The following is a 25,231-nucleotide window of genomic DNA, read 5'->3' as shown; positions in this document are numbered from 1 at the left end:
CTCGAACCACATGGTGGAATTCGAGCCCCTCGAACCGAGCTGACATTTTGAGGACGGCATTGCGGTAAGCCGCCATTTTTGGGTCCTTGGCGTCAAAGCCTCCATTTAATTGGGATATTGCGAGGTTCGAATCCCCATGGACCTCTAGGCGTTGAATGCCCATGGAGACTGCCATCCGAAGACCATGCAATAGGGCCTCGTATTCGGCTACATTGTTGGAGTCTGTGTATAATATTTGTAGTACGTATTGGACTGTATCTCCGGTGGGGGACGTCAGGACAATGCCTGCTCGCAGACCCGCCAGCATCTTAGAGCCGTCAAAGTGCCTGGTCCAAATGGAGTACGCGCCATATTCTTTAGGGAGTTCAGCTTCTGTGCATTCGGCAACGAAGTCATCCAGTACCTGCAACTTGATCGCTCGCCGTGGTTTGTATATGATGTCGAATGGGAGGTGCTCTATAGCCCACTTAGCAATCCGGCCCGTGGCATCGCGGTTATTTATTATATCGTTGAGTGGTACTTCGGAGGCCACCGTGATCGAACACTCTTGAAAGTAGTGTCATAGTTTCCGGGATGCCATGAAGACCGCGTATGCTATCTTTTGATAATGTGGGTACCGTGATTTGCATGGTGTGAGGACGGTGGATACGTAGTATACCGGCTTTTGAAGCGGGAACTTATGTCCGTCCTCCTCTCGTTCGACGACGAGCACTGCGCTAACAACTTGGTGTGTTGCAGCTATATATAATAGCATCGGTTCGCCGACGTTTGGTGCGGCCAGGATTGGGTTGCTGGCTAGGAGGGCCTTTATTTCTTCCAGTCCGGACGTGGCCGCATCCGTCCACTCGAAGTGTTCGGTGCATCGAAGAAGGCGATAAAGAGGTAGTGCATTTTCTCCCAATCGGGAAATAAAGTGGCTTAAGGCAACCACGCATCCAGTTAATTTCTGGATTTGCTTGAGGTCTGTTGGGGTAGCCAACTGTGACAAGGCTCGAATTTTAGCCGGATTTGCTTCAATTCCTCATTAGAAACGATGAAACCCATGAGTTTTCCGACAGGAACGCCGAAAACGCATTTTTCCGGATTGAGCTTGATGTCATATGTTCGGAGATTGTCGAACGTAAGCCTCAGGTCGTCTATTAAAGACTCGACGTGTCTGGTTTTGTTGACTACATCGTCTATGTATGCCTCCACTGTTTTGCCGATTTGTGTTTCCACGCATGTTTGAATCATGCGTTGATAGGTTGCACCGGCATTTTTGAGCCCAAAAGGCATGGTGTTAAAATAGAAGGGGCCGTATGGAGTTATGAATGCCGTTGCGGCTTGATCGGACTCCGCCATCTTGAGTTGATGGTATCCGGAGTATGCGTCGAGGAAGCACAATGAGCCGTGTCCTGCGGTGGCATCGATTATTTGGTCGATGCGAGGGAGAGGGAAGGGATCCTTTGGGCAAGCCTTATTGAGATCCTTGAAGTCGACGCATAGGCGCCAGGATTTGTCCTTCTTTGGTACCATCACCAGGTTTGCTAGCCAGTCCGGGTGTTTTATTTCTCTGATGAATCTGGCTTCGAGTAACTTGGCTAGCTCCTCTCCCATGGCTTGTCGTTTAGGTTCTGAAAAGCGCCGCAATGTCTACTTGACCGGCTTGTATCCCTTTTGTATATTGAGGCTATGCTCGGCCAGCCTGCGTGGGATTCCTGGCATATCTGTTGGGTGCCAGGCAAAGATGTCCCAACTCTCGCGTAAGAACAACCATAGTGCAGCGTCGATTGCGGGGTCAGGTTGTGCCCCAATGGTTGCTGTTTTTATAGAGTCCATTGGGTGGACCTGGAATTTGACAATTTCGTCCACTGGCTTGAAAGAGGTGGATTTGGATCGCTTGTCGAGTATCACGTCGTCCCTGTCCACTATGGAGCGCAGCACCGTTAGTTCTTCGGCTGCGAGGGCTTCGAATAGTCCCTCAAGGGCCAGTGTGGCTGTTTTATTTTCGGCGCGGAGTGCTATGTCCGGATCACTAGCTAGAGTGATGATTCCATTGAGCCCGGGCATCTTGAGCTTCATGTACCCATAATGGGGTATGGCTTGGAAGCTCGTGAATGCGTCTCGCCCTAGAAGGTCGTGGTATCCACTATTGAACGGGGCCACTTGGAATGTTATCTCTTCGGACCTGTAATTTTCCAGCGTGCCGAATACCACATCAAGGGTGATTTTCCCCGCACATCGCGCCTCCCGACTAGGGATAATTCCTCGGATGGTAGTGCTGCTTTGCTCAATGCGGCCTTTGTCTATTTCCATCTTGTTAAGAGTTTCCTCGTAAATGAGGTTTAATCCACTGCCACCGTCCATGAGCACTTTAGTATGCCGAAATCTGTCCACAATCGGAGTGAGGACCAAAGCGGCTGGAGCTCGGACTGTTTGGAATGGCGGTTCGTCACTGGCATTAAAGGTTATAGCCGTGTCGTTCCAGGGATTTGTTGCTGCATGCGGCAGACTTCAGCGAGGCTGCGGAGTGCTCGCTTGCGCCTATTATTTGAGGCGAAAGTCTCAAAGACTGTCAATACTGTATTGTTGCTTTCTACGGGATGATGCTCTGCGGTATCGTTGATGAGGAGATCCTCGCCGCTCTTGGCCACTTGCCGAAGTATCCAACATGCTCTAAGGCTGTGTGTTGGTATGGTATCCAGCGTGGTGTGAATTTTGCATGGCCCATTGAGCCATCCCTCCAATACGGTTCCACGCCCTGTAGTGGGCTTTGGTTTCTTTCTGATTGGATCAGGCGACTTGTGAGAGTGCGCCCTTTTAGTTCGGACGAAGGGTTTATTGAGGGCCGGTGGATCCCAAAATTTTGCTTGGGTTTTCCAGGTGCTTTCCATCGCATAGTACTTCTGTACTATGGCCGCCAAGTCAGCGAAGTGTAGTATGTCACGGCGACGTATGGCATTGAGGATTCCCTTGTCCGTGCAATTATTGCAAAATAACGAAATTGCGTCTTCCTTGCGACAGTCCTTGGTGTTGTTCATTACAAGGAGGAATCTGGCCCAAAAGTGATGCACTGTCTCTTGGGGCTCTTGTCTAATTTGGGAAAGATCGCTTGCATCTGGGTGGGTCGGTAGATTTAAGTACAAACTCTGACCCGATCTAATGCTTAGAAGAGCTTCCGAATTTGATAGTTCGGGATCTGGGATATTGCTCAATTTTTCTGGCCCGCTATCCGATTCTAAGTTCGGAACTTGGGCCGTGTCCTTCCGCAGACGGGTATCCGGCTCTGAGAGCTCGGGAATCCGGACATAGTTCGTCCTCAAAATAGAGGAAGAATCGGTGCATTGCTCCTCCACCACCGCTATCTGATGGGTGACCGGCGGAGAATTAATTTCTCTTTGGTTGGGTTTAAGCCCGACCGGATCATAGTCTGTAGCGACTCCCAGGGCGGCGATGCGATCCAAGAGCTCGTTCAAGGACGAAAGCTCCATTGGATCCATCTGCTCGGCGTATTCCGAGCTGACGTGGAGTTTGTTTTCGATGAACCGAGAAGTCATCGTCGGCGCTGCGGCCGAACGAGCGGTCATGACGAAGCCGCCTAGTCGGAGGGTTTGGCCTACAGCCAGAGCTCCCCCAGAGGTGATGTTGTCCTTGATAACAAGGCGAGCCATCAAACCTTACCGTGACGACACAGTGGAACTCTCAATGAAAGCACCAATGTCGGTGTCAAAACCGGCGGATCTCGGGTAGGGGGTCCCAAACTGTGCGTCTAAGGCTAATGGTAACACGAGGCGGGGGAGACAATGTTTACCCAAGTTTGGGCCCTCTCGATGGAGGTAATACCCTACTTCCTGCTTGATTGATCTTGATGATATGAGTATTACAAGAGTTGATCTACCACGAGATCGTAGAGGCTAAACCCTAGAAGCTAGCCTATGATTATGTTTGTTGTTGGTCCTACGGACTAAACCCTTCGGTTTATATAGACACAGGAGGGGGCAAGGGTTACACATAGTCGGTTACAGAGAAGGAGATCTACATATCCGAATTGCCAAGCTTGCCTTCCACGCAAAGGAGAGTCCCATCCGGACATGGGACGAAGTCTTCAATCTTGTATCTTCATAGTCCAACAGTCTGGGCAAAGTATATAGTCTGGCTGTCCGGATACCGCCTAATCCAGGACTCCCTTAGCGCGCGCACTGGGCCGCGGGCCAGCCGCTCGCCGCCTGCGCGCCACATGGCACCCTTCGGCTAGAACAGCCTGCCAGCCCACGCACGCGACGGGACGTCGCCGCAGGCTGGGGCCTGCCACTTCCATGCCTCGGCCCACACGTGGATCCTCTGTGGCCCAAACGGGCGATTTGCCTTCCAACGGCAGTTTTCGCACGTCGTTATGGAGCAATAATGGCGGGACGTGGGGGAGTGGGCACAGTTAATCCCACGACCCCATGTTTCGTCCCCTCGGCTTCGCCACACCGAGGCTATAAATAGGGGGAGGAGGGGGAGCGGCAAACGCTCGCACGCTCGACCCCGTTCTGCCATTTTCTTCTTCTTCCTCCTCTCCATTACCGCTGCTGCTCGCCGCACCGCTATTCCATCGGTCATCTTGCTACGCCGCAGCTTCGCCGCTGCGGGGTCGCGCTCTCACCGCCACCGCGTTTTCTCCGTGGGCTTCTTGCCCTCATGGCGCGCGGCAGAGCCTGGGACGGCTCCAATGTCCACGAGGACCACATCGACTTCCTCCGCAAGACGTGGCGGTTGCCCGGTGAGGATTATGTGCGGGTTCGTCTTGCGCTAGAAGGGGAGATCTCACCGGCGCCGGAGGAGGGCGAGCGGGTCATCTTCCGCTCGCACTTCCTGTGCGGCATTGGCCTGCCGGCGAGCGGCTTCTTCCGCTCCTTCCTCGAATTCTACCAACTTCAGCCGCACCATCTTACTCCGAACACGGTGGTGCTGCTGTCCGCCTTCGTCACTCTGTGCGAAGGCTTCCTTGGCTTCCTCCCCACCCTCGAGCTCTAGGGGGAGTTCTTTCAATCCAAGCTCAAAGCGGCGCCTTTATCGCGGTGCGGAGGCCGGCAGGCGACAATCCCTTTCCTTCCATCGCGCTGATCCAGTCGGTGAAGCTGTGGCAACAGTCCTACTTCTACGTGAAGAGCATCGCCCCGCAGGGCGACTGGGTCAACTTGCCGGCCTATGTAGCCGGCCCGCCGGCTAGGAGGCGGCCCCAATGGTCCTATCGGGCCAAAACATTGTCGCCTTCTGGAGCCGCCCCCGTCGCGTGACTCCGGGTGTTGGTCCAGTCGGAGGGCCTGACCGGGCCCGACCTACTGGCCGCCTTCGTGGAGCGCCGGGTGCTCCCGCTCCAAGGCCGCCCTCATATGATCTGTCAGATGAGCGGGCACCTCGATCCGAGCCGGCTGAGCACCAAGGAGATGCCTCACACGGAGGTAGCTCACATGGTGAACTACCTTGCGAACTGCAAGCTCACCGAGGAGTGGCAGTTTGGCAAGGAGCCGTACTCTCGCGCCAATCCCCCGCCTACAGTAAGTTCTTCTTGGCCGACTCTGACCAATCAGCTTTTTTAATAGAGTCCCCTCTTTCGGCTGGCAGCCGGCGCCGCGGGGCTGGAGCGCCAATATCTCCCCGACCGAACGACGAGCGACGTGGACGACCCCGACTTGGGGGCGGCCGCTTTGGAAGACGACGTTGTGCGGGGAGGCGGCGAGGCAGGCGGCTCCGGGCTTGGAGCCGGCCTCGAGGACTGGCCGGACGATGACGAGGCGGAAGTCGTCCTGCACCGCCAGCCGGCGTCCGATCAGCAGGGCGCGAGCTCATCTGCCACGCCGGCCACCGGAGGCGGTGCACAGAAGGCTGATGAAGCCCAAGAGCACGACAGCGGCGACCAAGCGGGACGAGGTGGACGCGAAGGCCGCCCGCTTCTGCAAAGCGGTGAAGCAGCCGCAGATGGTTTCCGCGTAAGTGTCGATTCTCTTATGCATTCCTTTCTTCTTTCTTGTTGATATTCCTCAAAATTTTCTTTGTCTTGTCTTGAAAACAGGGCTCCGCTTTCTCTCAAGAGGACTGCCGCCGCCTCTGTGGTCGGGGCAGCAGCAGGCTCCGCGAGCGCCCACCGCATGGACCCCCGTGCCGAGCTTCAGGCAGCGACGGAGTGGAACACGCAGGAGGCGCGGGAGGAGCAGGAGGCGGAGCAGCAGAAGGCGGCTGCCGCCATGGCAGTGCAGGAGGCAACGGAGGAGGCGGCGAAGGCGCAGGCCGACGCCGCGGCCAAGGCCCAGGCGGATGCCGCGGCCGCGGAGCAGGCGGCGGAGGCCTTGCGCAACCAGCCTCCGCAGCTTGTTATTCCCCTCCGCTCTGTGGCGCCTGAGATCCCGGTGGTGCCACTGGAGGGAACCGGTGGCGACCAGCCGGTGATGGAGAGGGAGGAGGGACACATCGTCGTCCTGGAGAGGAAGGCGGCTCTGCCATCGCCGATCAGGGCGGACCAAGGCAGCCAACCTAGCGCACCGCCTGTGCCGCCGGCTGGAGGCGAGCCGGCTGCAAGGGCGGACCTTGTGGTTCAGTCTCCAGCACGCCAGCGTGGAGGGAAGGCAACTTCGGCACCGAACCCGTTGAAGGCTGCGGGCGCAAGTTCGTCGGCCCAGGATCTGGAGGCGGCAAGCGCCAGCTCGCCGGTGTGGACGGCAGGTGGTGGGACGGCCGTGCTGAACACGGTGGCGCAAGATGTCCGGAACCGGCTTCAGTCTTAGGCCACCGTGATGAAGCAGTTTAACCAAGAGTTTCTCGCGACGCGGGCAGCCATCAGGGTGAGCTTCTCGCTTTTTGCCTCTTGATCTTGAATTATTCCATGGGGGCGCGTCAGCGCACCCACTGGGTGTATTCCCCAAGTTCTGAGTCGGCTGCTGAGTAGGCGGCTTGGAACTTCTTAGTAATCTTCGAGCGCTATTTTGTCCTATTCACAGGACTATCATAACCTCCGCGCGGCTACCTTCAATTCCCAGACCCGGGAGCTAAACCAGAAGACTGCCGACCTATCTGAGAGCCGGAGTAAGTGTTCCATCTTCTATCTCTCGTGGGGGCGCGTCAGCGCACCCACAGGGTGTAGTCCCCGAGATTCGGGCCGACTGCTGAGCAGTCGGGCCGGATCTTTTCTGGTGACTTCTTTCTTATTGCTTTTTCTTCTTTGCCATCTCTGCAGAGGCCAATGCCGACCTACGGCAGCAACTGGGCGAGGCCCAGACCGCCCTTCGCGCCAAGGAAGCTGAGTACAACACCTTGGCTCAGGAGCGCGACCGCCTGGTCAAGAAGCTGGCCGACCAGGAGGAGAGCCACAAGGCGGCCCTGAAGGCGGTGAAGGATAGCGAGGCCGCCCTCCAAGCCGAGTACGAGACCAAGGCGGCGAGTTGGGCCGAGTCAAAACAGGCGCTGAGTGATGGCTATGGCCAGATCGAAGACTTGGTTGACGGTAGACCGCCTTCCTCTTCATCCCTTTGCTTGCCGCCTACCGCTTGGTCCGACTTCTGATTCTACGTTTATTCTCTTCTTTTATTTCTTGTTCATGCAGAGTACTTCCCCGGTTATTCTGTTGCCGCCAGTCAAGTCATCGAGGCCCACCGCGACGCGCAGAGGCAGGCTGGTGCTGAGATCGCGTCGGATGCTCGCCGGTCGCTCGAGGAGCAGCTCCTGGCCATCCAAGCCTGCCTCCAGCCGGCTCACCGCATGCTCCGCCGTCTTCAGCGTGTTGGAGCCCAAGTGTTGTTCGCCCTCTGGCCTGGCGAAGTGATTCCTCGCAAACCAGTCGGACCGCCGACTGGCTGGAGGTGGCGATTGGCCGCTTCGAGGCCTGGAAGGCTTCTGTAGCTCGGTCAGGCGACAGGCGGGCGTTGGAGTTCGTCCGAGCGTGGTATCCTGGGTTGGACTTGGCCCAGCGGACCACATGGCGGTAGGAGGCCAATGAGGAGCTGGAGGTGGTGCGGCCGGCTATTATCGAGCGCGCCTCGGCAATCGCCGAGTACACCGACACCAGTGCTTTTGCCCCTGAGCTGAATGACGACGGCGTTGCTCTGCCGGAGGAGTGGTTCAGGCTGAACCAGGTGGATGGTGAAGACTCTGCTGAGGAGATCGAGTCCAGCGACGAGGGTGAAGAGGAGGAGGGAGAGGACGGTGAAGACACCGCGCCGGACGGTGGAGCAGCCGGCCAGCCTCAGCTTGACCGAGCCTCCATCGACGAGGCACGTGCGAGCGCGCCGCCTGCCGCTGGCGATGATCAAGCCGACACTCACCAGCCAGCCACTTCTCCAGCCAGCACCGCCATCTCCACGGACCTGCCCAATTCGCCCGTTGCACGTTTGGCCTGATTCACCATCTTTGCCTTTGCTTTCCTGTTTGTTACTCTTTGAACAATGTTTGTTAAATTTGCACAGTTGCACCCACTGGGGTGTATTCAAACTATGTTGAATGTCGGGCCTTCGAAGGCCTTTTGTGTAAATATAATCTTCCATGTGTTTGACTTCCGACTGTGCTTGCTTTTCATCTTTTCGGCTGTTTCCTTTGCCGCCCTCCTTTGTTGCCGCCTTCCGAGCCGGACAGCTGCTCTGCAGTCTGTGGCTGGGAAAGTGCTTGGCCGTATGGGAGGGCAAGTACTTTAGCTTTCTTATACTGTAGGAAGGCGAGTGGGAAGCCGGCCAGCCAGCTGTTTTAACAGTCGGTTGGCGAGGTGGGGGTCGGCTTGTGTTTTGCAAGTTCGTTGGTCCTTAGCCTTTTTTCGTGTGGTCATCCTTTCCTGCCTTTGACTCTTGCCAGTCGAACAGTCGATTCTGCGAGCTGCGACTTTCGACAAGATAGGGCTTGGGTGCCGGCACACTACTTGTCCGACTGCAGGTGGAACTATCATAATTCAAGGCGGCGATTCCCCGGGCCGACTGGTCGAACCCAGTGCCGGACAGAAACACAAATGTAGTAACACATTCGCGGTCATGATATTCGTCACATAGATAAAAGAGGGTAGTCCCCGAGTGCTCCTCGGGGGGGCCGATGTCTTGTACTCAATACAAAAGGTAGCGTGGTACATACTGCTTTTAACTGTAAAATCTTCGAAGGAGATTGGCATTCCATGGTCGTTCCGACTCCTTGCCAGAATCATCTCTCTTGCATGCCTTGGGCTTCTGTGCGTCGATCAGGTAGTAGGAGTCATTGCCTGAGGCCTTGCTGATGATGAAGGGGCCTTCCCAAGGGGCCGAGAGCTTGTGCTGGCCGGCTGTTTGCTGGATCAGCCGAAGCACAAGATCGCCCTCTTGGAAGGATCTTGGCTTGACCTTCCGATTGTGGTAATGGGGCAAACCCTGCTGGTAGATGGCGGACCGGCTGAGTGCTAACAGCCGGCCCTCTTCCAACAGGTCAACGCCGTCTTCTCGCGCTTCCTTGGCCTCCGCTTCCGTGTACATGGGATGATGGCCTCGGCACCATATACAAGGAAGAAAGGAGTGAAGCTGGTTGACTTGTTGGGGGTGGTACACAGGCTCCAGAGGACGGCCGGCAGCTCCTCGAGCCACCAGCCTGCCGAGCGCTCCAGTGGTACGACCAGTCAGGGCTTGATGCCGGACAGGATGAGGACGTTTGCACGGTCGACTTGGCCGTTTGACTGCGGATGGGCAAAGGACGCTAAGTCCGGTCGGATACCCTGTATCGCGCAGAAACGTGCCAATGCTCCTTTAGCAAAATTAGTGCCGTTGTCGGTGATGATGCTGTGTGGTATGCCATACCGGGTAGTGATGTCTGCGATGAATGTCACAGCAGTCGGCCCATTCAGCTTTTTGATTGGCTTCGCTTCAATCCACTTGGTGAACTTGTCCATGGCGACAAGCAAGTGTGTCATGCCGCCGCGTGCTGTCTTGAATGGGCCCACCATGTCCAGCCCCCAGAAGGCAAAAGGCCAGGTGAGGGGGATGGTCTTGAGTGCGGAAGCCGGCAGGTGTTGCTTGGAGCTGAAAACTTGGCATCCTTTGCAGTGTTTGACTAATTCTTTGGCGTCTTCCAAAGCAGTCGGCCAAAAGAAACCATGGTGGAAAGCTTTGGAAACAAGTGATCTTGAGGCCGCGTGGTGGCCACACTCGCCTTGGTGGATGTCGTTGAGGATTGCAATGCCCTTCTCTGGCTCGACGCAGCGCTGGAAGACTCCAGTAACACTGCTCCTAATGAGTTCTCTGTTCACTATTCTGTATGCTCCGGCTCAGCGTTGAACTTGTCTTGCTGAGATCTCATCAGTCGGCAGCTCTCTGTTTACCAGAAAGTTGAGGATGGGCTGGGCTCATGATGGGGCTGTGACTTCTTCTATTGCCAACACGGCCACTGTGACCAGGGCGGGTGGGCTGGGTGGTGAAGAGTTGGAGTTGGCCACCGCCTATTGTGCCGTTCCAGTCCCCGGGCCGACTACTGCAGTCCCCGGGCCGGGTTCTGAAGTCCCCGAGCCGGGTGCGACTACAGCAGTCCCCGAGCCGCCTGCTGGGTTCCCCAAGTCGGATCCGACCGCATCGGGGTCAGGTGGCATGAAGATGGAGTCTGATTCTGGAGACGGCTTGACAGACGGCTTGAGGAGGCGTTGGAGAGACACGCCAGTTGGTATAGCTTGTCAGGAAGAGCCGATTCGTACCAGGGCATCTGCTTGCTCGTTGTCGGCTCGTGGCACGTGGAGAAACTCGCATCCTTCAAAGTATCCACTGAGTTGCTGAACGAGGAAGTGGTGCGTCCTTGGCGTCCCAGTCGCCAGATGATTGTTGGATCACCAAGTCCGAGTCGCCATAGAATAAGATCCGGTGGATGCCGAGTTCTTTGGCTAGCCGGAGCCCATGTATGAGCGCTTCTTACTCGGCCACGTTGTTGGAGGTGGCAAAATGAATTTGCAATGTGCATCTGAGCTTGTCACCCTTGGGAGAGGTGAGGACGATGCCGGCTACCAAGCCGGTGCGCATCTTGGATCCGTCAAAGTGCATCCGCCAATGAGTGGAGTCGGGAGCTGGCGGCAAGTACTAGGTCTCGGCCCAGTCGACAAGGAAGTCAGCGAATGCTTGGGACTTGATGGCGGTGCGGGGCTGGTAGAAGATGGTATAAGGAGCCAGCGCAATAGCCCACTTGGCCACCCGGCCAGATGTGTCCCGGCTGCCTATGATCTGAGCAAGCGGGGCAGTGCAAACGACCGTGATGCGGTGCTCTTGAAAGTAGGGCTTGAGCTTCTTAGCGGCAAAGTACACACCATAGCATATCTTCTGGTAGTGGGTGTAATTCTGCTTCTTCTGGGCGCTGAAGCACGATAACAGTGCTGACCACCCGGCTAGTTGCGGCAATGTAAAGGAGCATGGGATCTTTCTCAGTCGGCGCCGCCAGGACAGGCGGCGTGGTCAACATCTTCTTGAACTCGCGAAAAGCTTGGTCCGCCTGGTTGTTCCACTCGAAGTGAGTGGATTTCTACATGAGTCGGTACAGGGGGAGAGCCTTCTCTCCTAGCCGGTTGATGAAGCGGTTAAGGGATGCCAGGCACCCGGTGAACTTTTGGACATCACGCAGTTTGGTGGGAATCTCCAGCCTTTCTATGGCCTTAATCTTTACTGGGTTGCACTCGATGCCGTGTTCAGAGACTAGGAAGCCTAGAAGCTGGCCGGCTGGTACTCCAAACACGCACTTCTCAGGGTTGAGCTTGATCTGAAATCGGCGCAAGTTGTCAAATGTTTCTTTGAGATCTTCCAACAGGGTGCCACGCTTCTCCGTCTTCACCATAATATCGTCTACATAGACGTGGGCATTTCTGCCGAGCTGCTTGAGGAGGCATTTCTGCATGCAACGCTGAAAAGTGGCACCAGCGTTTCTCAAGCCGAATGTCATAGTCAGGTAGCAGAAATCTCCGAATGGTGTGATGAAGGCGGTCTTCAGGCGGTCGGCTGGATCCAACTTGATCTGATGGTAAAATGAGTAGGCATCCAAGAAACTCAACAGCTCGCATCCGGCTGTGGTGTCTATCACTTGATCGATTCGAGGCAAGGCAAACGGATCTTTGGGGTAGGCTTTATTGAGACTGGTATAATCTATACACATGCGCCATTTCTTGTTTTTCTTCAGCACAAGGACCGGGTTGGCAAGCCATTCTAGAAAGAACACCTCCATAATGAAGCCGGCTGCCAGAAGCCGGGCTATTTCTTCTCCAACAATTCTTCTGTTTTCCTCCGACAGTCGGCGAAGGGGCTGCTTGACTGGTTTTGCATCTGCTCAGACGTGTAGCTTGTGCTCGGCGAAATCCTTCGGAACTCCCGGCATGTCCTTCGGGGACCATGCAAAGATGTCCCGATTCTCACGGAGGAAATCGATGAGCTCGCCTTCCTATTTGCTGTCCAGGTTTGCTCCTATGACAGCAAACCCCTCCGGGTTCTCTGGGTCCAGAGGTATCTTCTTTGTGTCCTTGGACGGCTGGAAGGAGCCTTGAGTATAAGATTCCTTGCGGCCAGGTGACAGGTGCAGCTGATTGCCGGCCATGGCCAAAACTCGGTCTAGCATCTTCTTTTCTGCAGCAATCACGAGGCACTCGGCCAGCCGGCTGCTGGTTGCCGCACATTCAGAGGATTTCTTGTAGTCTCCGGCTATGGTGATGACGCCCTTGGAGCTCGGCATCTTCATCTTGAGGTAGGCATAGTGGGGTACAGCCATGAACTTGGCCAGGGCAAGTCAGCCAAGCAACGCATGGTAAGGGCTCTCTAGGTCCACCACTTCAGACCAGACTGCTTCTCGGCGAAAGTGATCCTTGTCTCCAAAGTGAACATCTATCTTGATCTTGCCGATTGGTGAGCAGGACAGGCCGGGTACAATGCCATGGAACACAGTCCGACTAGGCATAAGTTGCTTCGTCTTGAAGTTCAGCTTCTCCATGGTGTCACGGTACAGGATGTTGATGCTGCTCCCACCGTCAATCCGAACTTGAGAGAAACGGGCAGCTCGCCTTTCTGTCGCGAGGGTGGCGTCCAACACCAATGCATAAGAGCCCGGAGACGGCATCACCTCTGGGTGATCGGCCCGGCTCCAACTGATAGGCTTCTCAGACCAATGCATAAAATCTGGGTTGTTGGAGGCGACCACGTTGACTTCTTGGTGTTGTCGGCGCCGGCTGCGCCTTTCTTCGGTCTGGCTCGTGAAGATGACGTAGGCGGCATGCTCGTCAGGGAACTCATCTTGAATGGCTCCGACTGCTGGGCGAGCAGCCGACTGCTGAGGAGCTAGAGGCGGCTGGCCAGCAGGCGGAGGAGGCACCGGCCCTTCGCCCTTGGAGATTCGTGTGAGTCAATGGCACTTTCGAGTCGTGTGGTGGGACGGCTTCGCGCCGCTGTGGAACTTGCAGGGGGCATCAAGGGTTTGCTCGTAGGAGAAAACCGGCTGCCAGGCCGGCCTGCCGCCCTTCGGTTTTTTGGGCATGGGCCGCCCTTCAGGCTGCTCGTCTTCGACTGTGGCCACTTGCCGACTGGTGGAAGTCAGCATAGGAGCCTTGCGCTTGTTGTCGTTCTGGTGTGCACGTCAGCTGGAGTCGCCGGCCGGCGTTCTTGGAGCCGAAGGGAGCACCTTTCCAGAGGTGTCCACTCGGAGCTCGGTCTTCATCGAAGAGTCAGCCGTGGCATACTTGTCTGCTATGATCAGCAGTTCGTCGAGTGTAGTCGGCTCGTTGCAGAGAAGTCGGTGCTTGAGGAGGGTGCCCTCTCGGCACCCGGCGGTGAAGTACTCTATGGCTTGAACCTCGTGCACCCCTTCGCAGGAGTTGCAGAGCTCGGCCCAACGCGTGAGGTAGTCGCGAGTTGATTCGCTGGGCCCTTGGACGCACAAGGAGAGCTGGCGGGGCTTGGCGGCCACTTGTACGTGCTGATGAAGTTGCGGATGAAGACTTCCATGAAGTCTAGCCAGTTGTTGACACTGTAGGGCTTCAGGCTGTTCAGCCAGGTGCGTGCCGTGCCTTCAAGCATGAGAGGGACGTACTTCACGGCTACGCGCCTGTTGCCGTTTGCTATGCGGACTGCGGTGGAGTAGTCGATCAACCAGTCTTCCGGCTTCACCGAGCCTATGTATTTTGGCGTGTCTCTTGGGAGCGACAATCCTTTGGGGAAGGGCTCGTCGCGGATGCGGGGACCGAAACAGGGCGGGCCAACATCATCTTCTTCTTCTAGCGCCAGGGATCGCGTGAGTCGGTCGATCCGGTGGTGGGCATCATTCTCGCCGACTCCTTCGCGGCGGCCCAGTCGGCCGCTGAGCGTTGGATGCGTGACAGGCGGCGGAGTAGGATATCTCTCCACGCGAGGCGGAGGCAGATTGCCTCGTCGCTCCACGGCTCGGGGGCGGTGTTGAGGATATAACCATTAGACTCACCCGCCCAGGAGGGGCCGGGTGACGTCATAATGGCCATCACGCAAAGCCCAGTACCGAGCTTGAAAACGGCGGGTCAATAATGGGCTGAAGACCCGGAGATGGCTTAAGGCCCGTAGTGATAACCGCCATTATGGTGGAACTTGTAGTGTAAGGCAAGAATAGTTGAGAGTCCGAGCCGGACACTCTTATGAGTCGGCCGGGACTCTGAGGGCCGCTGGGTGTCAACCTCTCTATATAAAGGGACGACCCAGCGGTGGTTCAGGGATGAGGGAGATCAGATCGATAACCAGGCAGGGCGGTTTAGCTCCTGATCGTCGAAACCCTAAGCAATACAATCTCAACTAGACATAGGCTTTTACCTTCACCGTAAGGGGCCGAACCAGTATAACCCTCGTATTCCTTGTCCCGTTTAACCCCTTTAAGCTTCCTAGTTGCGATGGCTCCACGACTAAGTCCTTGCACTAGGACATCTGACGTGACAATTCCACGACAGTTGGCGCCCACCGTGGGGCCAGCGCACGGTGGATTTGAGTTCTTGAAGGGCAGCTTCGAAGGGCTCAAGGGATACGCTGTGGGCCGGATGACCGAGAGTCATCGCGGCAAGCTCTACATCGACGATGCAACCTGGGGTCCCGACGCCGGCTCAATCGAGTACGGGTACTGGGTCCCCTTCGGCGGAATCCACGTCTTCATTGGCAAGATTGGTGAGCCGGGCCCTAAGCCGGATCTCTGCACCGATCTCATCGAGACGGCTCAGCGTGCACGACCCGCCCGGGCTCTACCTGCCTTGAAGCATGCTTTCGTGGGATGTGTCCATGGAGGACTCTCTGAAGGATCTGGATCTGGTGATGAGACGGCCGCCGGCTCTGACGGCGAGTCGGCTATAGATGAGTCAAATTCGTTATATCAACTTCAGGATAGCATGCTCAGGGGCTGTTCCGATGGCGACAGCATTCCGGACCCCTTTGAGCTGCTGAGCCGGGTTGGAATCTTCATGGCCGGTGCACAACCCGTTCAAAACCCCGCCCCTGGGTCAGGAAATCCTGTACCCTCGCCGGCTCAGGTGCTGATGGATCTCATAGACAAGATGACAGCCCTGTTGACCGCTACGGTCGCCCCGGCGGATCAAGTTCAACATGACGCGGAGGTGGCACAGTTAAAGTTGGATCTAGCAAAAGCCAAGGAGGATCTGGCGGCGGAAGGGATCAGGATGGCTGCAGAGAGGGCGGCTCTCGACGCCCAGACTCAGCTGATTCAGGCACAATCTTTCCGGCTCACGATGGATCAAAACGCGTCCAACGAGGTCATGAGAAGGAGGCATCAAAAGGCCCAATCTTGACTCCCTCCAGTTTACGATCCTCGAAATCTCTTCAACACGCCGGGTGCAGGGCCTAGTAACCCGCCGGAGATCATAGCGCCCGGGACTGGAACGCCAATTCAACCCCAAGTGATGGGGCCTCCCCGGATGAACCCTGCCCCGCCTCAGTACGTGCCAATACCCCCGGGTCACTATGCCAACCCGTTGGAAAACATGGTCACCGCGGCGGCGCGGCTGGCGGCTCTCGCAATTGACGGTGACTCTCCAACGGCGGTTGAAACCCGCTGGGTCAGAGAACTCCATTAGACGGCTCTGGCGCAGCAAGAGGCGTATTCTTATAGCCGGGACAGGATTCATTCAACCCCTCGTCCAGGCTGGAGCCCGAGTTATAGCAGGCACATGGTTTCAGCGACCGGCTCAAGCAATGTCCGACGCCATGACCTGCCTCCTGGCCACGGCCCGGCTCATAATGGAGCTTTTCATGCAGCAGACCAAGACAGCGCACGGCAAGAGGCGGAGCAGGTGCCTCAGTTGACGGCTTACCAGCCACCCCCGGCCTATCCGATAGCTTCCATCGACGTGGGTATCCCTACAAGGACCGGAGGTGTCCCTTGTCTAGTGCCGGCTCTCCATAATAAACGTCTGCCCAAGGATTTCAAAGGGCCAAGGAAGGTGCCTAACTACACAGCTGATTTACAACCCGGAGCCTGGATCGAGAGTTATGAGATGGCCATGGAATTGCTGGAGGTCAGCGAAGCGGCAATGGCCAAGTACTTCAGCATGATGTTAGATGGGACTGCCCGCACTTGGTTGAAAGGGCTGCCACCCAATTCGATCGGGTCTTGGGCTGAGCTGAAAGCCCGGTTCATCCAAAACTTCAAAGATACCTGTAGGCAGTCTATGTCAATTTTGGATTTGACTAACTGTAAACAGCGGGAGGGTGAGTCTACAACCCATTGGGTTCGCCGGGTCAAAGAGATAATACATTCATCTGATAAGATGGATGCCGGCTCTGCAGTCCTAATGTTAGAGCAGAATTGTCGTTTCCTGCCCCTGAAGATGAAACTCGGGCGGCTCAAGCGCGATAGCAATGATATGGGTACGCTGATGGCGGCTCTCGTCAAATATGCCGACTCTGATAGTACCAAGGACCCCGCGTCAGATGATGAAAGGACAGGGAAGGGAAAGAAGAACTACAATGACAAGGGCCCTCAGCATAACCCGGTGAACCAAGGGGGTAGCAAGCGTAAGGCGGATGGCAGCATAGAGTTTGTGGCCAATGCTAGCTCACAGGGTAACAACCAGCGACGTAAAGGGAGGCCACCTCCCCGAGCTGGCGGTTCAGGCCCAAAGCTCGAGCAGTTGTTGAATGGGCCTTATCCAAGGAATGGCTCTAGGGAGAAGCCAGCTACTCATTTATGGAAAGATTGCGCAATCATGAATGCTTTTAAGAATTCCAATGCCTTTAACGGCAACAATGGTTCGGGCGGCGGCTCAGGCGCCGGCGGCTTTCATGGCCCGGTCGGCGGCTCAAATTCTAATCCTCAGAATGGTCAAGGGGGCTTTAATCAGCAGTCCGGCCAGGGTCATCAGCAGCAGCAGGGGGTTACCAGATCAATCCAAAGCAGCTCAATGGTGGACAGTATCATGTGTTTACCACCAGTCTGTGTAAGCCAGATCAGAAGCTTCATAAGAGGGCTGTGAATGCTGTTGAGCCGGCGGTTCCACGCTATTTAAGATGGTCTGAGCAGCCTGTCATGTGGAGTAGGGAGGATCACCCTCCCCGGGTTGATAATCCGGGTCACCTGGCCCTGGTGGTGGCTCCTCAGGTGGGAGGATATAAATTCACTAAAGTGCTCATGGATGGAGGCAACAGCATCAACATCCTCTATTATGAGACTTTTCGTCGTATGGGATTGATTGATAAGAATCTCAGCCAGTCCAATACTGTTTTCCATGGCATGGTGCCTGGTAAGTCGGCGTATCCAGTGGGTAAGATTGAGCTGGAAGTGGCTTTTGCAGATGAGTACAACTACAGGGTGGAGAAATTAACCTTTGAGGTGGTTAAGATAAGAAGTCCATATCATGCTATATTTGGGCGGCCGGCTTACGCCAAGTTCATGGCACGGCCGTGTTACGTGTATTTACAGCTCAAGATGCCGGGTCACAATGGGACCATTACGGTTCATGGTAGCCGCAAGATAGCCTTGGAGTGTGAGGAAGGCGACGCGGCTTATGCAGAATCTGTTTGTGCAACAGACGAGTTGAAGTTTTACAAGGACAATGTTGACCCAACAGATATGACATCTCTGAAAAAGCCGACCACGGAGCATGAGCCGGCAATGAAATTTAAGTCAGCTGATGAGACTAAACTTCTTGATTTCATTCCAGGTGACTCATCTCAGCAGTTTAGCATCAGTGCCAATGTGGATCAAAAATAGGAAAGCGCGTTCATCGAGTTCATCCGTGAGAATAGGGACATTTTTGCATAGAAGCCTTCTGACATGCCAGGTGTACCTAGAGAACTTGCTGAGCACACTCTCAATATTGATCCGAAATTTAAGCCGGTCAGGCAATTCCTTCGGCGGTTTAATGAGGAGAGGCGGAAGGCCATTGGTGAGGAGGTGGCCCGGCTCTTGGCGGCCGGGTTTATTGTCGAAGTCTTTCATCCAGAATGGTTAGCTAACCCGGTATTTATAAAGACTTCGTGACGAACGGCGACAAACACCGACGAACTCGAAGATCATTAATGTGGATCTGAGGAATGGAGAGGAGAAGGCTTACAGATGCGGAGTTACTGCGAAGGTTCGTCGCGTTTTTCTGGTCACGTCAGGTTGATGCAGCGGCCTGAGTTGGTGACGACGAGGAGATCCACGGCGGCGGCGGTGGAGCTCGAGCGGCAGCACAGTAGCGAGAGGAGGAAGACGATGGAGGCGACAAGTAACTAGAGGATCATGGGCCGGGCTATTTATAAGGTGAGGCTCATAAGTGGGCGCGAGAAACAAGGAGGCCACGGTGTGATTATCTCGCCACAGAAGCGCCTCGATTTTCGGGACGGCCATTAAAGATAAGATCGGTTGGGATATGACAGAATAAAAAAATGAACTTAGTGGAAGATGACGTCACGGCGGGTTATCAGGAATCCAGAAGATGACGTCACGGCGGGTTAAAACCTTCGCACAAATGTAAGCCGGAAGATTTTCTCTCAAAGGGATTGAAGATTGACATGAACCGGTTCAAATCAATCTGGGGCCTAATGTTGAGGATATAACCATTAGAGTCACCCACCCAGGAGGGGCCCGGTTACGTCATAATGGCCATCACGCGAAGCCCAGTACCGAGCTTGAAAACGGCGGGTCAATAATGGGCTTAAGACCCAGAGATGGCTTAAGGCCCGTAGTGATAACCGCCATTATGGTGGAACTTGTAGTGTAAGGCAAGAATAGTTGAGAGTCCGAGCCGGACACTCTTATGAGCCGGCAGGGACTCTGAGGGCCGCTGGGTGTCAACCTCTCTATATAAAGGGACGACCCGGCGGCGGTTCAGGGACGAGGGAGATCAGATCGATAACCAGGCAGGGCGGTTTATCTCCTGGTCGTCGAAACCCTAAGCAATACAATCTCAACTGGACGTAGGCTTTTACCTTCACCGTAAGGGGCCGAACCAGTATAACCCTCGTATTCCTTGTCCCGTTTAACCGCTTTAAGCTTCCTAGTTGCGATGGCTCCACGACTAAGTCCTTGCACTAGGACATCTGACGTGACAATTCCACGACAGGTGGCCTTCTGCATCATGCTCGATGGTGAGGCGAGTCCGGCTGCGGCTAACAGTCGGCTCCTTGTCCTTTCTTGCGTGGGCGCCGCCCACAGTCGGTGCTCGGGATGTCGCGCCGTGCTCTCGGCGTGGGGGAGGACTCTCAGTACGGGCGCTAGCTTCATGCCGCTCTGCGGCCGCGTCGATCAGCTGCTCGATGCGTCTGGTCATGTAATGGAGCTCGTCGCCTTCTAGCCCATTCAACTCGTCTACGGCCGCCTGGGAGGCACGCAGGTTCTCGAGTGGTGTGGCGTAGACTGGGCGGTCTGCTCCCAGCATGCTGGCGACGGCCGCGCCGCGCTTCTTGACGACGCCAATCTGGCTCGGTCCGCCAGCACGCGGCGTGCCAAAGGTGGCGTGGTCGACTTCGCGCTGGTGAGCCTCGGTGAGGCGTCTCATGGATGCTATCCTCTGGCCGTCCACGATGAGGGCGAGGTGGCGTGCCTCTAGTGTCTCAGCGTCGACGTCGGCTGGGATGGGGGCGGACAGGTCGTGTAGCGCTGCTTGGAGGGCGTCGTGGGCATTTTCGCCAGAGGCGGCACCGTGGCTGATGACCAGCACCTCAATGACGGTGCTGCCGCCGCTATCGGCTCGAGGAAGAGGGTCGTCGATGATCACCATGTTGGTGGGGAAGGCGTCAAGCGATGCCGTGTCAGAGTCGACAAGCGTCGGGTCGGTGGAGCCGACCGACTCCAAATCCACAGCAGGCTCGCTGGAGACGTGGAGCTGGTCGAGGAGGCTGACGAGGCGGTTCTCGGGGCAGTCTGTGCCCGTGTCGGATGCAGGCTCGACAGAGAGGCGGGCCTCGCCAAGAAGATCGGCGAGGCAGGTCGCTGCACAGGCGTCGTCGACGCCATGCAGCACGTCGGGGCAAGGGCCGTCGGGCGTGCCGGGCTCCCTACGCTCGCTGGGGAGGAACAGGGTTCCCGTCCAGAGCAGGTCTCCGGACGATGGTGCACCTGGCCCCATGGTGGGCGCCAAATGTCGGGTGGTAGGTGCGACATATGCCAACGGGTGACTTATCATTGTGGGCGCCAGTAAGACATCGCCGGTGCCTGGAAACGGGATAAGGCGAAGACATGCACGCCGGTGAATATTACCCAGGTTCGGGGCTCTCCGTGGAGATAACACTCCTAGTCCTGCTCTGTGGGGTCTCCGCATGATCACTAGATCAACACAAGTGGCTACAAGAGGCTCCTTGAGCTGTTTGGCTAGAGGAAGAAGAAGTGCAAGGCTAGCTCTCCTCTTCTCTCTATTTGGTGTGTAAAACTCTAATAGATCAACCCTTTGCATGGGTGCCCTGGCGGGTTTATATAGGTCCACCCCCCAGGGGTACAATGGTAATCCGTTTGGACACGGGTCCAGGCCGTCAGTGCCTGTGATCGCCGGCTTCTCCACCGGCCGCTGGGGCCCGCCGACTTGTGGGTCCCGCCGGCTGCCGGCCTCTTGGCCGACAGGCTGGCCCCACCGCCTGGGGGTCTTGTCGGCGGCTGGTTACTGTGGCCTCGCTCTTGATGACGAGGGCTTTGTCGGGGTAAGCATGGCTACAGTGCCGCCGTCTGGCGGTCTTTCACTATAGCCTTACCCCGTCCTTTCGGCTTAATGGCACACGAACTTCGAGGGAGGGGTAGCCGACTGTTGGGAGCTGGCTTCCGCCCAGGCCGGCTTGGGGAGGCTCGGCCGCCTCCCGGTGTCTCTCTGACTAGAGGGGCCCGCCGCCTGCGGGCCGTACTGATAGTCTGTCGTGGGTGGCGTCATGGTCAACATGGCAACAGTGTTGCGCCGGACGGGGGATGGCCGCCTCGTACGGCGTTGTGGCCATGCATGCTCCAGGATTCGGTGGTGGCAGGCTTCACTATAGCCATGCCCTGTCTCATCACCGTTATGTGGGTGCAGACTTTGAGGGTGCGATCTTGGCCGCCTGCTAGGAGTCGGCCTTCTGGTGGCCGGCTGCTAGGAGTCGGCCCTCTTCGCAAGAGCATTCAGAGCCTAGCCGCCTTCCAGAAGCCGGCCGATGGGATAGCCGGCCAGGAGAAGGCGGCCCTGTGCCTTGGACGTTTGACGGCTTGATCGGCCCGATATTTTTTTGAAGAACCAGGGGGAGCCGGTTAGGCTACCTGTGGTCATTTACTCCGACATCCAACTTGGACTTCTTCACTTGAGCTGCAACTTGCTTTCCGTTCTTCTTGAAGTTCCCCTTCTTCCCTTTTCCCTTATTCTTGAAACTAGTGGTCTTGTTAACCATCAACACTTGATGCTCCTTCTTGATTTCTACCTCCGCAGCCTTTAGCATCGTGAAGAGCCCGGGAATTGTCTTGTTCATCCCTTGCATATTATAGTTCATCACGAAGCTTTTGTAGCTTGGTGGCAGTGATTGAAGAACTCTGTCAATGACACTATCATCAGGAAGATTAACTCCCAGTTGAGTCAAGTGGATGTCGTACCTAGACACTCTGACATAACTATTCTCCTCCATTTTGCAGCTATAGAACTTATTGGAGACTTCATATCTCTCAATCCAGGCATTTGCTTGAAATATTAACTTCAACTCCTGGAACATCTCATATGCTCCGTGACGTTCAAAATGTCGTTGAAGTCCTGGTTCTAAGACGTAAAGCATGGCACACTAAACTATCGAGTAGTCATCAGCTTTGCTCTGCCAGACGTTCACAACATCCGGTGTTGCTCCTGCAGCGGGTCTTGCACCTAGCGGTGCTCCCAGGACGTAATTCTTCTGTGCAGAGGACAATCCTCAAGTTACGGACCGAGTCCGTGTAGTTGCTACCATCGTCTTTCAACTTAGCTTTCTCTAGGAACACATTAAAATTCAAAGGAATAGTAGCACGGACCATTGATCTACAACAACATGGACATGCAAAATACTATCAGGTACTAAGTTCATAATAAATTAAAGTTCAATTAATCATATTACTTAAGAACTCCCACTTAGATAGACATCCCTCTAATCATCTAAGTGATCACATGATCCATATCAACTAAAGCATGTCCAATCATCACGTGAGATGGTGTAGCTTTCAATGGTGAACATCACTATGTTGATCATATCTACTATATGATTCACGCGTGACATTTCGGTCTTAGTGTTCCGAAGCCATATCTGCATATGTTAGGCTCGTCAAGTTTAACCTGAGTATTCTGCATGTGCAAAACTGGCTTGCACCCATTGTATGTGAACGTAGAGCTTATCACACCCGATCATCACGTGGTGTCTCGGCACGACGAACTGTAGCAACGGTGCATACTCAGGGAGAACACTTACACCTTGAATTTTAGTGAGAGATCATCTTATAATGCTACCGCCGAACTAAGAAAAATAAGATGCATAAAGATAAACATCACATGCAATCAAAATATGTGACATGATATGGCCATCATCATCTTGTGGTCATGATCTCCATCACCGAAGCATCATCATGATCTCCATCGTCACCGGCGCAACACCTTGATCTCCACCGTAGCATCGTTGTCGTTTCGCCAACTATTGCTTCCACGACTATCGCTACTGCTTAGTGATAAAGTAAAAACAATTACATGGCGATTGCAATGCATACAATAAAGTGACAACCAGATGGCTCCTGCCAGTTGCCGATAACTTTGTTACTAAACATGATCATCTCATACAACAATTTATATATCATCATGTCTTGACCATATCACATCACAACATGCCCTGCAAAAACAAGTTAGACGTCCTCTACTTTGTTGTTGCAAGTTTTACGTGGCTGCTACGGGCTTAGCAAGAACCATTCTTACCAACGCATCAAAACCACAATGATTTTTTGTCAAGTGTGCTGGTTTAACCTTCAACAAGGACCAGGCATAGCCACACTCGATTCAACTAAAGCTGGAGAAACAGACACCCACTAGCCACATGTTTGCGAAGCACGTCGGTAAAACCAGTCTCATGAACGCGGTCATTTAATGTCGGTCTGGGCCGCTTCATCCAACAATACCGCCAAATCAAAGTATGACATGCTGGTAAGCAGTATGACTATTAACGCTCACAACTCTTTGTGTTCTACTCGTGCATATAACATCTACGCATAGACCTGGCTCGGATGCCACTGTTGGGGAACGTAGTATTTCAAAAAATTTGCCTACTATCACGCAAGATCTATCTAGGAGAAGCATAGCAACGAGCAGGGAGAGTGTGTCCACGTACCCTCGTAGACCGAAAGCGGAAGCGTTAAGTAACGCGGTTCATGTAGTCGAACATCTTCGCGATCCAACCGATCAAGTATCGAACGCACGGCACCTCCGCAATCTGCACACGTTCAGCTCGGTGATGTCCCTCGAACTCTTGATCCAGTTGACGCTGAGGGAGAGTTCCGTCAGCACGATGGCGTGGTGACGGTGATGATGAAGTTACCGGCGCAGGGCTTCGCCTAAGCACTACGACGATATGACTGAGGTGTAAAACTGTGGAGGGGGCACCGCACACGGCTAAGAGATTGTCTGTTGTGCCTTTGAGTGCCCCCTCCACACGTATATAAAGGAGGGAGGGAGGTGGAGGCCGACCAGGAGGAGGCGCTCCCAAGGGGGGGGGAGTCCTACTCCAAGTAGGATTCGCCCCCCATTCCTACTTCCACAAGGAGAAAGGGGGAAGGAGAGGGAGGAGAGAAGGAAAGGGGGGCCGGCCCCCACAGCCCTAGTCCAATTCGTTTTGGGCTAGGGGGGAGGGGGCGCCACACCTTGGCCTGCCTCCTCTCTTCCACCACTAGGTCCATGAGGCCCAATAACCCCCCAGGGGGTTCCAGTAACACCCCGGTACTCCGGAAAATACCCAATACACTTCGGAATCATTCCGGTGTCCGAATATAACCTTCCAATATATCAATCTTTATGTCTCGACCATTTCGAGACTCCTCGTCATGTTAGTGATCTCATACGGACTCTAAACAACCTTCGGTACATCAAAACTCATAAACTCATAATACGAATCGTCATCGAACGTTAAGCGTGCGGACCCTACGGGTTTGAGAAATATGTAGACATGACCGAGACACCTCTTCGGTCAATAACCAATAGTGGAACCTGGATGCTCATATTGGCTCCTAGATATTCCACGAAGAACTTTATCGGTCAAACCGCATAACAACATACATTGTTCCCTTTGTCGTCGGTATGTTACTTGCCTGAGATTTGATCGTCGGTATCACCATACCTAGTTCAATCTCATTACCGTCAAGTCTCTTTACTCGTTCCATAATGCATCATCACGTAAATAACTCATTATTCACATTGCTTGCAAGGCTTATAGTGATGTGCATTACCGAGAGGGCCCAAAGTACCTCTCCGACAATCGGAGTGACAAATCCTAATCTCTATCTATGCCAACTCAACAAACAACATGGGAGACACCTGTAGAGCATCTTTATAATCACCCAGTTACGTTGTGATGTTTGATAGCACACAAAATGTTCCTCCGGTATTCGGGAGTTTCATAATCTCATAGTCATAGGAACATGTATAAGTCATGAAGAAAGCAATAGCAATAAACTAAACGATCATAGAGCTAAGCTAATGGATGGGTCTTGTACATCACATCATTCTCTAATGATGTGATCCCGTTCATCAAATGACAACTCATGTCTATGGCTAGGAAACTTAACCAGCTTTGATTAACGAGCTAGTCAAGTAGATGCATACTAGGGACACTCTGTTTGTCTATGTATTGACACATGTACTAAGTTT

Source organism: Triticum aestivum, chromosome 2D, assembly GCF_018294505.1.
Source record: "Triticum aestivum cultivar Chinese Spring chromosome 2D, IWGSC CS RefSeq v2.1, whole genome shotgun sequence".
Classification (NCBI taxonomy): Eukaryota; Viridiplantae; Streptophyta; class Magnoliopsida; order Poales; family Poaceae; genus Triticum; species Triticum aestivum.
The sequence above is the reverse complement of the archived record's forward strand: the minus strand, read 5'-3'. Positions refer to the sequence as shown.